General features: G+C 33.1%; 1 long non-coding RNA gene across 16 annotated transcripts in view; it reads left to right on the forward strand.

The window, feature by feature from the left end:
* The window catches only part of LOC140607968 (uncharacterized), a 415966-nt gene that overhangs the window by 217575 nt on the left and 183867 nt on the right, over positions 1-14524 (forward strand). The window lies entirely within an intron of this gene.

Below are 14524 nucleotides of genomic sequence, written 5' to 3' on the forward strand. Positions count from 1 at the left end.
TACAAAGTGACAATCACTGGATGAGATTTAGTGAGTGAGCTCTGTGAGAATTGATATCAGAAAGAGAGAAACTGTTAAGGAGTATTTTATTTAATGATAAATTATTAATTTAAAATATAATTGAAAAATTTAAATGCAATTAGTTTTGAATATCAATGCCTAATATTTAAATTAAAAAGAAAAATAAAGCTAAAATAGAATATTTCTAATATTTTTAGATGATACTTTGGCAAATTTCTGTAGAATAGCTTTAGAAAAATGTTTTTAGTTACTTCTTAAATTTTTTGAATAAATTATTTTGACTATCTCATTTGAAAAACTCTAAGGGCACAAATCTTAAAGTTTAGTCACATGCAATTTGAGATGATCTCCACAAAAAAGCATACAGCTCATGTTTCATGCTAACAGATGAAAGTTGTCTCATTAAAGCTTCTTGACTAATACTAGCACAGAATTAGACTATGTGCTTTGCCTAATCAGTCAACCCCTTATCTCCCTCTCCATTGCTGCCTAGACTAACTTGTCTTATAGTTATGAAAATATCCACGCCTACTGGGCACCTGGTGGCTCAATGATTGAGCGTCTGCCTTTGGCTCAGTTTGTGATCCTGGGGTCCTGGGATCAAGTCCCTGCATCAGGTTCCCCTGCGTGGAGCCTGCTTCTCCCTCTGCCTAGGTCTCTGCCTCTCACTCTCTGTATCTGTATAAATAAATAAATAAATAAATAAATAAATAAATAAATAAATAAAATCTTTAAAAAAAGAAAAAATAATAAAATATCCACACCCAGGAATAAAGAATGTAAAAATATGTAGTGTCTCCAATATTACATTAAGCAATAGAGAAAATTTCAATTTTCCTGATATGGGAAGAGCTTATGGAAGCACTGTGGACAGCAAAGAATAAAGAAATGTTGACTACAACAACCAAAGATATTTGCTTCCAACTGTATAGTAGTGTTGGCCAAATATTTTTAAGGTTCTCATTCTCAAAGTTGTGTTATGTGTTATAGACTAGCATTTTAAAAGTTTCGTATTTACAATGAGTAACTTTTAAAGTTTCATCCATGTTCTCCTTTTTCTTAAAGATTTTATTTATTTATTCATGAGAGAAACAGAGAGAGAGAGAGAGAGAGAGAGGCAGAGACACAGGCAGAGAGAGAAGCAGGCTCCATACAGGGAGCCTGACATAGGACTCAATCCCAGGTCTCTAAAATCAGGCCCTGGGCTGAAGCCGGCGCTACACCGCTGAGCCACCCGGGCTGCCCCCATGTTCTCCTTTTTTGAAGATACATTCAAGTATTGTGATGGCTGAGTGCATGCAAAGTATTATTTCTCTGTGTGAAGAAAGATTGTGTACTTGCAAATGTTTCCATTGAAAATTATATTAGAGTATGCTAAATTATATTACAGTATGATCACACTGTAAATTAATGAAGTAATATAGGAATGTGGAAAAACTACTTGCATTTTCCAAAATGGAATTCCTAAGTGCTTCTTCAGAAATATTTTGGATTAAAAACAAGAATTTGGCTGACCAAATGTGATTAGATACAGATGTTTTCAAAATTTACACTAGTCACTATCATTGGAGTTTATAAATCTTAAAAATGACCAATGCCAATTAAATAGCTTTACTTCTTTAATTTAACTATAGGTTTTTCATGGGTGTGCCTGGGTGGCTCAGCGGTTTAGCGCCTGCCTTTGGCCCAGGGCGTGACCCTGGAGTCCCGGGATGAATCCCGCGTCGGGCTCCTTGCATGGAGCCTGCTTCTCCCTCTGCCTGTGTCTCTGCCTCTCTCTCTCTCTCTCTCTCTCTCTCTCTCTCTCTCTCTCTGTCTCTCATGAATAAATAATAAAATCTTAAAAAAAACTATAGGTTTTTCAGTAAAATATTTTTTATTTTTACATGTTTCTTTATAGGAATTTATATTTTGTCCATAAAATAGAGAGCATGGCTCTCTTATATTACATTATTCTAAATAAAATTTCTTGAAGAATTAAAAATAATGTTCTTATCTCTTTTAAAAGTTTTTATTTAAATTCCAGTTAGTTAACATATAGGTAATATAAATGTCCTATATTGGCAGGAAATAGGTCATTCTTGGAGGTCTTAATAATTATTAATGTGAAAGCTTTGCTGTGATAAAATCCTAGGTTTGAATCCCAATTTTGACATGAAATGATATACTTGTAACATCCTTTGGTGACAAATCCACTGATACTGGATTTGGGATTTGGTGAGATAATGTTTTGTTGTTTTTATTTTACTTGATTTTTTTGGAGAATCAAATAATGCCAATCCCCTTACTTGAAACTAATATTCTGCTTGATCAGTGTAACTATCCCTAGTATTTCCTATTATTTCAACTAAGAATTCAAGCATACGCCTCATACACACATTTCTTTGAATTATTATTACTTTCAAACCTTGTTTTCAGGGTCCATCTGCGTTACAAGCATCAAACAGAGAGATAATTGGAAAGTAGCAGTTAATGCCAAATGTGATTCTTTTGAAAGGGGCAGTGGCCCTTTCTTCTGTACTCAGGTTGAAGATTCCCAGCTATATCTTTATGTTTGGGGATGGAGTGAGGGGAAAGTAGAGAAATATTCATCTGATGCTTAAATGTGCTTAACACATACCATTTTATATTTGATCTCTAAATTACTTTGCTTATGTATTTGTTTTTTATACTTACACCCTGTCTTCTGTTAATGGATATTTCTAGTTCTAGAATTATTGAGTCTAGAAAGAGCTTCCACTACGTGCATATCTACATGATGTGAACACAACCCTTCCATTACCATGGGAGAGGCCCTGGCATTGAACCTGGTCCTTCATCTCATAGCCTCTCTCCACTTGAGTTAATTATTCCCAATAATTCATTGTAATTTTTCCTATACTCAAATCTCTTCAAGATTATCTCAAGTATCAGAGACACTTTTGTGATTTGAAACTTAGAGAATTAATTTTAAATTAATCTCTTTTAGTAGTCTAATTTTATAGGATGCACATCTATCAGTACCTCCCCTGCAACTTTGAGATCTATCAGCCAAATGGTGAAGGAGGGGAATATTTACAATGCAAAACCACCCCTGCTGCATATGTTTTTGAAGAGAATTTAAGTAGTCAGCTACCTAATTTTTTCTCTCTGGACTTATTTAGAACTTTTAAACAACAGAATTATGGAAGACTTTGTTTATAACCTGTTTTTTTCCCCAAAAGGCATATAAATAAATTAGAAAATAATCAGTAAGATTAAAAAATAGATTAGATGTATGGTGCATTAAAGAAAAATAAGAAAAGCCAGAGGTGGTGTTAATATGCAAATGCAACAGTCATAAAACATTCTACACATTTGCTAAAATGAACCACAAACTTGATTGTAAAATTCCTGACTGCCAAAGCCAGGATCCATATAGAGATTTAGAAAGTCCCTGTGGGCTAACAACAAACAGTTCCTCAAGAGAAGCACAGCTCTCCTGATACTAAGACAGAAATATATGTCTCCTGCGGGCCCCATAATGGAAGGATCTTAGAGGTGGTAGAGATAGTGTGCAGCCAATCCAAGAGCCTATTCAGTTTCTGGACTCATTCTGCTCTGGCCTTTTTAAAATATCATATCTCTATTTGAATGAGTTCATTGGCAGAAAGCTCAGCACTAATAAGGTATTTCATTATTTAGCAGACAATTTCTAGTTTTTAAAAATGTATTTCTTTTGTTTAGCATCCTTCCATGTATAATCCTTTCGTCATAATTTTAATTCTCTGGAGCAAAGTAGAACAAGAGTACTCTATATTCTGTTTTTAAATAATTTAAGAATAGCTGCCACTGCTCCCCTATTCATGCATACATTCATTAAAAAATATGTATTGTATTTCTAAAATTTACTGTGCAAAAAGTTGGTGGATGTAACTGTGAATGCTGAAAAACAAGGCTCTTCTATGAGGTTTACAAAAGAAAAAATATATATACATTTTTACATAGTCTCTTCCTTGGGCTGAATATCATAGGTTTACCTTTTCAGAGGCACTCCTCATCCTTTACTGCCATGCTCTGTGCTTTAGCACCTGACTTGATTGGAATATATAAATGGATCCTTTGCCTTTGGGTGTTGGGATTCAGGCAGTGGTAGACAATAGGAAGAAAGGATTGAGGTCAGTTATTTATTCTTTCAGTTAACTCCTTGTGAGAACACCATCAGCTGGCTTCATCCATCAACCAAAGGTCAGACCTTCTGCAAGGCAGCTTGTTTCCAGTGTTTCGTAATCTATCTGTTTACCTAGGATCCCCCACTTTTCCTAGTTCAGTGGTACTCAACTTCCCTTGTGTTTTAACCGTACTTTGAACCATTTTTTTTAAAAGATCTGTGTAACTCTCCTAAAATTATTAATTTATTTTGTTTGTTTTGTCCTAGGACTGTGACAGGGACAAATTATGACACCAGCAATAATGTCTAGTATGTAGTAAAGAATCTAGTAGGTGCTGAATAAAGAATTTAGGAAAAAAAAGAAAAACCTATAACCTGAGAGCACATATTTTATTATATTCTAGGTCTCTCCCTCCTCCTTTTTCTCCTCCTCTTTCTCCTTTCTCTCCTCCTCATCTTCTTTTTTCCTCCATTTGCTTTTTTTCTTTCTACACACACATAACCACATACACATGTGTATTACATTAAGAAACTTTGTGATTTTTAGGATGCTGATATTTGTGATTTATAAAATAATAAAATTCTCTATGTCATCATTGAACAAATGTCCTTTCTTATAAATATTAATACATTATAGAGAAAACTTGAAAAGTTCAAAATTAAATTAGCAGAAACTATTTATGTAGTCATAAATACAGTCATCTTTAAATCCTGGTTTCAATTTTTCTGGGAATGCTTTAATTTATCAAGGACATGTTTAAATTGTTACATCCAAAGTTGTGTAATATATATACTGAAAACACAGTAGTGGTTCTTTCATTGTCCTCAGATGGAGGAATTTTGTAATTAATTGTCTAACATACTTATTTTGATTACTTTTATAAAGATGGCCAAACATGAGAATAGGAAAAATTACTGTTGGAGATATTTCAGTTTTTCTCCCCAAATAATCAAATTACATTTTAGTTGCCTAATCTTAAGAGGTAAAGTGATTGTAATAAATATCCAGCAAGACAATTTCTTGATATGAGTCCTTTCTTAATAAAATATCTATATTTTATTAAAACACAGTTGATTTTATACAGGGAATGAAATCATATTATAAAACACATCTAATGGAAATACTTCTGTGCCCTGTAAGAGTAGATTGCTGATTTGTCATGATGCACACTATATGCTCAGTGCATACACTGAGTTTGGAACATATTAAATGTTCGATAAATATTGTATAACTGATTAATTAAGGAAGGATACATTGATTAAATGATTGTCAATATACAGAGGTTATTAAATACGTGAACTTTACTTGAAATAAGTGGAGACTTACTACTGTACCATATTTTTGCCTACCATCTTATTAATTTGAAAATGCATAACATATGGACAAGGGAATTCATATTGTGTATGCGTGAGGAAGTAGTAAAAGTGCAAACCAAAACAAAATTATATGCAGAAATTGATATCTGAAGAAAAAAATAAAAGAGAATTCCAGTGTTGTTTTCTTTAACAAAGTCAGAGGTAAATCAGGAATTATGGATGTACACTTATGAACAAATTGGAAAGTTTTACCAAATTTGAAACATTTAATTGTGGCTGCCCTCTATTTTCCCATAGAAATCTTTATCATCTAGTTCAAAGCAGAAATAAATAATGGAAAAAGGAACAGCCCCTGCTGCCATTTCTCAAGATGATTTCATCACCAAATAAGGAGGAGGGCATAGCAACATTCTTATAAAATAAAGCAGGCTACAACTTTGGAGAATGGCAATGGAGTCAGTGGTTATGATCATAGCCCCAGTGGTCTCTCAGGGCTTGATCAAACATGCACAAGGGCCATACATTTTTGCACTTCATGTTTTTTTTTTAAACATGTGATCCACTTATAGTCTTACTTATTTAATCCAGTTGGGTAAGGGTTTTCTAATATTTGTAATTAGAAACATTTTCTATTTGTAACCACTTGATTATAAATTTTAATATAAGAAAAATTAACACATTTTTAAGCTGTTATGTTTTCATGATCACTTTGAGCCCTTGAGGTTAATTCTACCCATGCATCATAGCTTCTATAGAAGCGGAATGACTCATGTTAAGGATAAGTGGGGTCCATATAACTTTATCAGGCAAATTCATGTTGATTGTAAATCATATGTTGTGGTAAATTCTGCTTTCTTAAATAATCAGGCATTTACTAGAATGGCTGGAATCTGACAACACAACATTCTTTAGATTAAAAAGAGGGCATAGAGGAACACCTGGGTAGCTCAGTGGTTGAGCATCTGCCTTTGGCTCAGGTCTTGATCCTGGGGTCCTGGGATTAAGTCCAGTATCAGACTCCCCATGAGGAGCCTGCTTCTCCCTCTTCCTGTGTCTCTGCCTCTCGCTGTGTGTCTCTCATGAATAAATAAATAAAATATAAAAAAAAACAGGCATAGATTTTTGTCCCTTTGCATTTGGAATTTGTTTTGGTACTTTAGTCATTTCCCTATCACTGAGATAAAATAACTTCATTAACTTGTCTTGAACCATGGGGACAAAGTAATAAAATTTATTATTTCTCTTAAGAAATGTAAGCATGGTTTTTAGGTAGAGAATTTTTAATATGAGTTGCTTATGAAAGACTTGGCAAGTCAGGATTCTCTTGAGTCGAAGCTGCTAAAACTCTCACCTCCATGTCTTACTTGGCGCCGAGTTCACATTTCATGATGCTTTCCTTTATCTGGAAGAGCTCAACATGGCCTAGCTCCACATACCAGTTGAAAAAGTGTGTTAGGTACTAGTAGTACATGAGTGTTTGACTTTATTTAGTTAGTTCTTGAACATCATTCATGCTCTAAAACTATCTCCATAAATCAATATGTAATATGTGATCCAAGAACTGTGTGGAAGAAGAAGGAGTTATTTTGGGAGCAGAAAGGCCTTTCTTCAGTATCTTGAAATCATACTAATTTGTAAAAATCTATTATGACAGCTCATAAGCTCAGCCATGTTACACAGGAAACTACTTTTGAGGTGGGTGAAAATATATTTTCCAACTTTGGATAGAGCTAAAAATTTAAGAATCTAAAGATAGCTATATTATGAACAGCTATTTTATGACATAGATTTGACTTCAATTGAGGTGCATGAATGAAGAAGAAATAAGTTTACTTATGAAGAGTAGTTTCTGTAGGCATATGGATAGAGTTGAGCTCCTTCTTCAGCAGAGTGACCACTTCACTAAAAGATTAAAGCCAGAAGATACTGACTCTCTTTTTATGAAGTAAGCTAATGTGTTGAGACTAATATCACCTTATAGTACCCCCAACATAAATCTAACTATATAATTTAATGCAATAAAATATTAAATAAATTAAAAAGTCACAATCATAGCAGACATTTATCCTCAGTTTTAATATAAGGTTTACTTATGGTTTTCACTTTGGGGTCTTATTATGAGACAGTAGAGCAAGTCTATTTGATAGACATCCTCACACTTACTTCTTTTTTTTTTCACACTTACTTCTTAAAGGAAATCTTGTTATGGAGGGTTTTAATAAGTGACACATCCTATTCATAGAAAATTACTTAACTTCCTTCTCAAATATAACTTACTCTCAAGCATATAATTCCTAATTTTTTTCCTGTAGGTTACTAAGTAAACTACAAGATTTTTTTTTCTTACCTCTTCCTGTTTTTCCCTTTGGGACACCAGGATTTCTATAATAACGTTTGGGAAGGAAATATTGAAGGCTTTTGTAGAAAATATATTAATTTTTACAAATAGAAAAATAATAGCATATAATGCAATTAGCTTAGAGAGTCTTTAGGATGGCTGAACAAACCTATTTAAAGTTGTGTTTTTGGAAATGTTTCTCAGAGCCACGTCACAGAGTTTTGTCACAGATACTACTCTCTCTCCTATAATCAGAAAGCCCCTAGATGATATCCACACCAAGTGTCATAGTAAGAAACTAAGATATATAAGGTGGCTAGTTCCTAGTTACAAACTTAAGTGTCGTTTTTCAGGCCTAACATACAATAGGCAATTACAAAGTGTTCACCTGAAAGTCCTATAAAAAAGCTGTGTGTTCCACACCAGGCTTGGTGCACAGCCCACAACCGCAGGGTCTATAAAGCTGCCAGTCATTTGTCTGGGCTCCCTCCACAGATAAACAACCTATGACTGCACCAAATCATCTGACCCTCGACCCATGCCCTGTTCCACAGGAGAAAATGAAAAAGAAGAAGCCAGCACTTTCTCCAGTTTTAGACTTTTGCTTTATATCATCTCAGTAAGTGATTAGATGCTTAACTCTCATTTTTGGCTGGTGGATTTAGTTGGTTCCTCTGACACCTGATAGCTCAGCTTGCTCTCTCCCAGCTCAGCTGAGCTCTTAACAATATGGAAATTACCAAAAAAAGGAAGCTGTTAGTGTAGAACTATGCAATGCTAGCTATGCTCTGTTATCAGCACATTGGCTCAAATCTAGCCTCTCAGCACTCATGAAACAGATGTCTGAACATTGATACATCCACTAATGCTGACACTGAAACTCCTAAAACGTGAACACTGCTGGGGAGTTGAAACAAAAGCAGCAACAGACATCTGGCTTCTGCATCATGTTCGTTTTCCAGATCTTGTGACTACATCTGGTTGGCTAAACTTCAAACACACCAGAATCCTAACTCCAAAATAGTCTTGGAAATGTAGTTTTTACCTGTCCAGTCTTTAAATTACAGAGAGAAACACTAGGAAGAAAAAATGGAATAAATATGACAAAAACTATCCAACACAGTCAAATTGTTGCCCACAATATCCTCACAAAAACATTTTTCACATTTGAACTTCAAAATGGGGGATCTCCAGTTGGCTCAGCGGTTTGGTGCCTGCCTTCCGCCCGGGGTGTGATCCTGGAGTTCCAGGATCAAGTCCCACATGGGGCTCCCTGCGTGGAGCCTGCTTCTCTCTCTGCCTCTTTCTCTGTGTGTGTCTCTCATGAATGAATAAATAAAATCTTTAAATATTTTTTAAAAAATAAACCTCAAAATAATATAATCTGACTAAAAAAAGAAATGATCTCCAAAGTAATGAAATTGCACTCAACATTTCAACCCTGAGTGAAGATTATTCCTCACTTAATTCAGTCAAAATCCCATCTACACATACAATGTACTATAGATGATTTAAAAAGTAAAATTTTACAATATACCCTGTACAACATACTAATGGAATGAGGGGATAGCTCTGCCATGACAAAGTCTTTCAACTTTTACTTCATTTTTGAGGATACTCTCATTCAACTTAAAAATCCAAATTGAAAAAAAAAAAGTTGCTACTTTAAAACTATTCTACTCTATTATAGTCTGTGTTCTTTGGAGGTAAGAATTCAATCATAATTTGTATCATTTCCCTTTATGTGCTGTATCTTTCCTGATGTGCTCACAATTGCTTTGAAAAGTTTTATTTATATTTTCTTTATATCTGTGATATGCTCAAACTTGGTTTTTTATAGATTTATCATACTGGGTGTTCACTATAATTCTTGGACTTGAGGATTGAACTTTCAAAAACAGTGTGCTGCACCCACCTGCCCACGTACACGCACACACATACACAAAACACATTACCCAAAATAATATTTTTTTCCTTTCCGTCTAGGATTATGATTAGATTTAGGCTTAATATAGCTCCACATAGAGGTTCTGCTTATTTTTATACAAATGCTTTTTTTTCTCTGTGGAATTCTATTAATGTACCTATTTTCAAGTTGGATTATATATATATATATATATATATATATATATATATATATATATATATCTTTCTTCAAGGTTAAGGATTTTTTATTGCTACAAAGTAGATAATACATTTTTATTTCAGTTTCTCTATATATTTTGGGTCATAGTTCCAACTTTTTGGAAATCTTATATTTTTACTCTTGTGTATTTTTTATTATGTATAGGTAAAATTCTCGATTTTGTTTTGTTGTTATTGTTGAAAAGTATTAAGTTTGTTCAGTCAAGTTGCTAAGTTTCTGGTATATTACCTTGATGCTATGAGGTCTTTCTTTTGGGCATTATCCAATAGTATAACCATTTTGATTTTGCCCTTAGGCCTAGGATACACCACTTAGTTCTGTGATGTTTCCCTTAGGGTTGGATTGTCTGGAGTTTCAATAATAAGTCCAAGGTGTTCATCAAAGCCCTTTAAATTGGCCGTAATTGAGATCCAAACTCTCTTTCTCAAGTTTTGGGCAGCTATTAAATTTATAGATATCACTTTGAGCTTTCAAAGTGTTAATTTCTGCTATATTCCTCAGAGTCTCACTTTACAAATGTATGATTTAAAAACTAGCAAATTTGAATTGAGTTTGACAGATTTTCAGTTCTGAGTGGCTTCTTCTTTTCTGGAATCTTCCCTGTTTCTCAACTGTTTGACCAACTCTGATTCCAACCTCTGAATCCTCCATCTGATGAACCTGCATCTGTTCCCTTATACTCTTATCTTCTATGTTCCATAGGATTTGAGGAGTACCTGGAAGTAATATTCCACTTAAACTCGGAGTCCCCTTAGTTTTCTCTGCTCATTTTAAATGACAAAACTTCTCCAATGTTCTGCCTGATTTTATTTGCTTTCCTATGCCCTCAAACATTAACTTAATTCACCCAGAATTTGTAAGTGTTGTCAAGGGGAGAGATAGTTTGGTATAATTTTTTTCTTCATTTCCAAAAAGAGAAAAAAAATTATTTTCTATTTTTTATATTCCCCAAATGAATAACATTGGAAATATCTCAGTGATTATATTTGTCAATGTTTCATCTACTACATGTGTTATATCTTATATTATCATGAAAAAATATAAAAATGGTAGAATGTGGATATGAATGAAATATAAGAAAGTCTAGGGCGTCCCTTTCTTTAAATGATAAATCTTCAGATTTCTGAAATCTACAAATTAATATCATTTTTTTCTACCTTCAAAATATGTAAATTATACTCTGATTTGTACAAAAATAAGTATTCATTTTGCTCACCTAAAAATATATATGCAAATTTTCATTTATAATGATGTGTTTTCATTTCAAAAGGAAGCAGTCTAGTATAATAAAATGTTAATGTATAAAATATAACATGATAAAAAATGAATTTAAATTTTATTGGAGGCAGCAAGACAAAGAGGCATAGATTTATAGTCAGCAATCACTGAATGTTAAAGCATTAGGTAATTGTTGTATCTCACTGATGTATGTTTTTTCTATAAATAGGCAATTTTCTTAGGATTATTGTGAATCAGCCGTAGAATATTAAGTGCCTTTATATTGCCTGTCACCAAGTACATCCTTCATAAATATATTTTTAACTTTTTCCCAATTAAGTCAGAATCATTCATAGGAATATACAAAATCATATTGCATGACTAAAAATGCATATGCTTATGTAGGTTTTGAAATAATCATTCTATAATTCTTGCTTGAATTTTTTTAAACCATATTGTCCATTAATTATGTGGCACTGTTGGGCTCGCCGTAATTCTTTGAATTATTGCTTTGTTTTCAGAATAAGAATTTGTAAATGACTAAAGTAGTAAACAAACTGACATCAGCCAGATTTTTAAAAATTGTTCACTAAAGAGTCTTTTGTTTATCATAGTAACATTCCTTATGAAAAATACATTAGTCATGAAAATAATTGACAGTTAAGAAATAAATGTTCTCTCTATTGCTTTAATTCATCACAAAGTTTTTGATCTATTTCACTATCTATAAATATTTAAATTTCTAGTGACCTCTTTCTTCCAATAATTATTTATACATCATAAATTGTTCTATTATCTATCATTATGAAACAGATATGCATACTTTTTTCAAGGGTTAACTGACAGTAGGCTTGGGCTAATCAATAATCATCATATTAATCATTGTCAAAAAAGAACAACATTAAATCCAAGAACAATGCAATTTATTTTAAAGAGCCTAGAAATATGAATTAACTAGCACTGATTTTGCTTCTGATTTTTCTGCCAATTCAATTGAAGAATATTATTTTTATCAAAATCTCTTTTTAAGATATAAAGAAACTTATGTTTGGTGACATTAAGTGATTTATTCAATTACCTACTGGAAGTTGTGCCACAGGATTTAAATCCAAATCTGTCTATGAAATCTGTTTTTAAAAATACCTTTTAAAAGGTATATAATAAAGCAAAAAGACACAAACAAACAAACAAAAACTTCCTTCAAGTTCATGCATCCATCTAGCTATTGCCCAAACTTCCTAAGCAAAAAGTACTGAAAATGTTTAACCCTCATTCTCTCTTCTACTTCATTTTTCAATTTACCACAAAAAGGTTTGTAGTTACACTTCTCCAGGATTATTGGTCTCTGCAATTCTAATTGCTAATTCATATTCAACACCTAAGATGTTTTTATCTGTTCTAAGAAACCCCAACCAATCAAACAAACAAACAAAAAGCATTATTCACTGCAGTTTATGCTAAGAATTCTTGTAAATTTTTAAAATGTTTATTTTCTACTCCCTTTCCACACTCCCTATACATACTAAACAGGAGTCAGGAGGCAGGTAGCTGCTGTCATAAGTGAAGTAATAGGATAATATCAGAGCTGGCTCTGTCAATATCTTGGCTCATCCCTCCAGATCAAATGCTGGCTGCCACAGTTCCAGATAACATATCAATATTCAACTCCGGAAAAGATGACATGAAGTTTGAGTGTTAGCCCTTTATTCAAGTATTCAAAACGTCTCTCATGAAAACTCCCCAGATAATTTTCTCTTATATTTCACTGACCAAAACTTGGTTATGCTGTCATTTATTGCTTCAGTGAAGAATAGGATTCTAATATTTTCCTACTCCTCAAATTAAGATTCCCTTAGCAAAGAAAAAGGTGGGTAAACTACAGAATCTTCTCCGCAATAAAATTATTTCAAGAGTTTATCTTAATTAGCATTTTTTGTTTAACTAATTGAAATTCTTTCGTTTTATGTTCTGTGATCCTAGATGTTCCTTCCTCCTACTTCTCTGATTGTTTTTTATAATTTGCATTGTAGTCTTATTTCTTACTCAAATCTAAAAAAATTCAATCCTAGATTCTCTTCTCACTAATCATAGAAGTTCCAATAGGGGTTGCATTTGCAGATGCTCAATTTCTAATATTTACATTTCCAGTTCACTCTCTTCTATTCATTACTTCCTTTAGACTCTGGAAAGAACATCTGCCGACATGTGCCCCAATCTAAAGAGGACCCACATCTCTCTTTCTCTCCCTCTCAACCTCTCTCTCTCTCTGTGTGTGTGTGTCTCATACACATACAAACACACACACACACACACACACACACACACAGGCATGGACCCCACACTACAGCTCACAGAATCAACAGTAAAGAGAACAAAATATTTCTTTTCATCGTTTGCTCTAAGCAAATGTTGACTGCCTAAGAAAGCTGTGGAGAAAGCTAAGGTACACCACTGCCAGTATCAGAGAGAGATACTGCTTCAGGGTCAGGGAGAACTTAAGTGGAAGAAGTGAAAAGATATTTAATTTACCTTTTCAAGTCTTTCCTACATGAATTCAATGATTCTTGTAGGATAAAGTATTGTTTTCCAATAGCACCAAGCATCCATTTCCTTGTTCCTTCTTCTGTTCCACATCTTGGTTCCAGTGGCACTCCATTAACATGACATTTACAACCATTGAACATGATGGCTGACAAAGATTTTAGAATATTAAATAATTAATATCAGTATAGCTAGATAACTAGCTAAATTCATATAGCATATTTAGAGAATGATACCAATACATTTTTAACAATTGCATAATATTAAATACTAGAATTATGAATTATTTTATATTCAATAAATATGTAATATACTCATGGTTTTCAAATAAATAAAATTTTAGTGCTACTTAATAAACTTAACATGATTATCTTTGAATTATTTTCATGGCACTAAGAGAAATGGTAATGAAAAATGAGTTTTTAAGCAGCAACCATATTTGGATTAAATGCCCAGAATCTCTTCTCTTAATTGCAATACGTAGTTTGTATTAGTCACTGCAAAACACAAGATCAACAAATAACTATAATAGTTCTTACATCAAGACTAAGATTACATAGAATATTTTCTGGACTTGTCTACATTTTGAATATCTTTATGGCCACATTGTTATCTTAACCTGTAGCTATTCTCAAACAGTGAAGATACTAATTACTGTCAATACAAAAACATTTACTTTAAAAAGATACTGCTAAATTAAGGAATTCATATAAATAATGGTGCCCCTTATATGAAATATATATATATATACACACACACATATCTTTGCAAATATTTGCAGATATGGACTGATGGGGACAAAAGAGAGAAGGTA

Source organism: Canis lupus, chromosome 17, assembly GCF_048164855.1.
Source record: "Canis lupus baileyi chromosome 17, mCanLup2.hap1, whole genome shotgun sequence".
Classification (NCBI taxonomy): domain Eukaryota; kingdom Metazoa; phylum Chordata; class Mammalia; order Carnivora; family Canidae; genus Canis; species Canis lupus.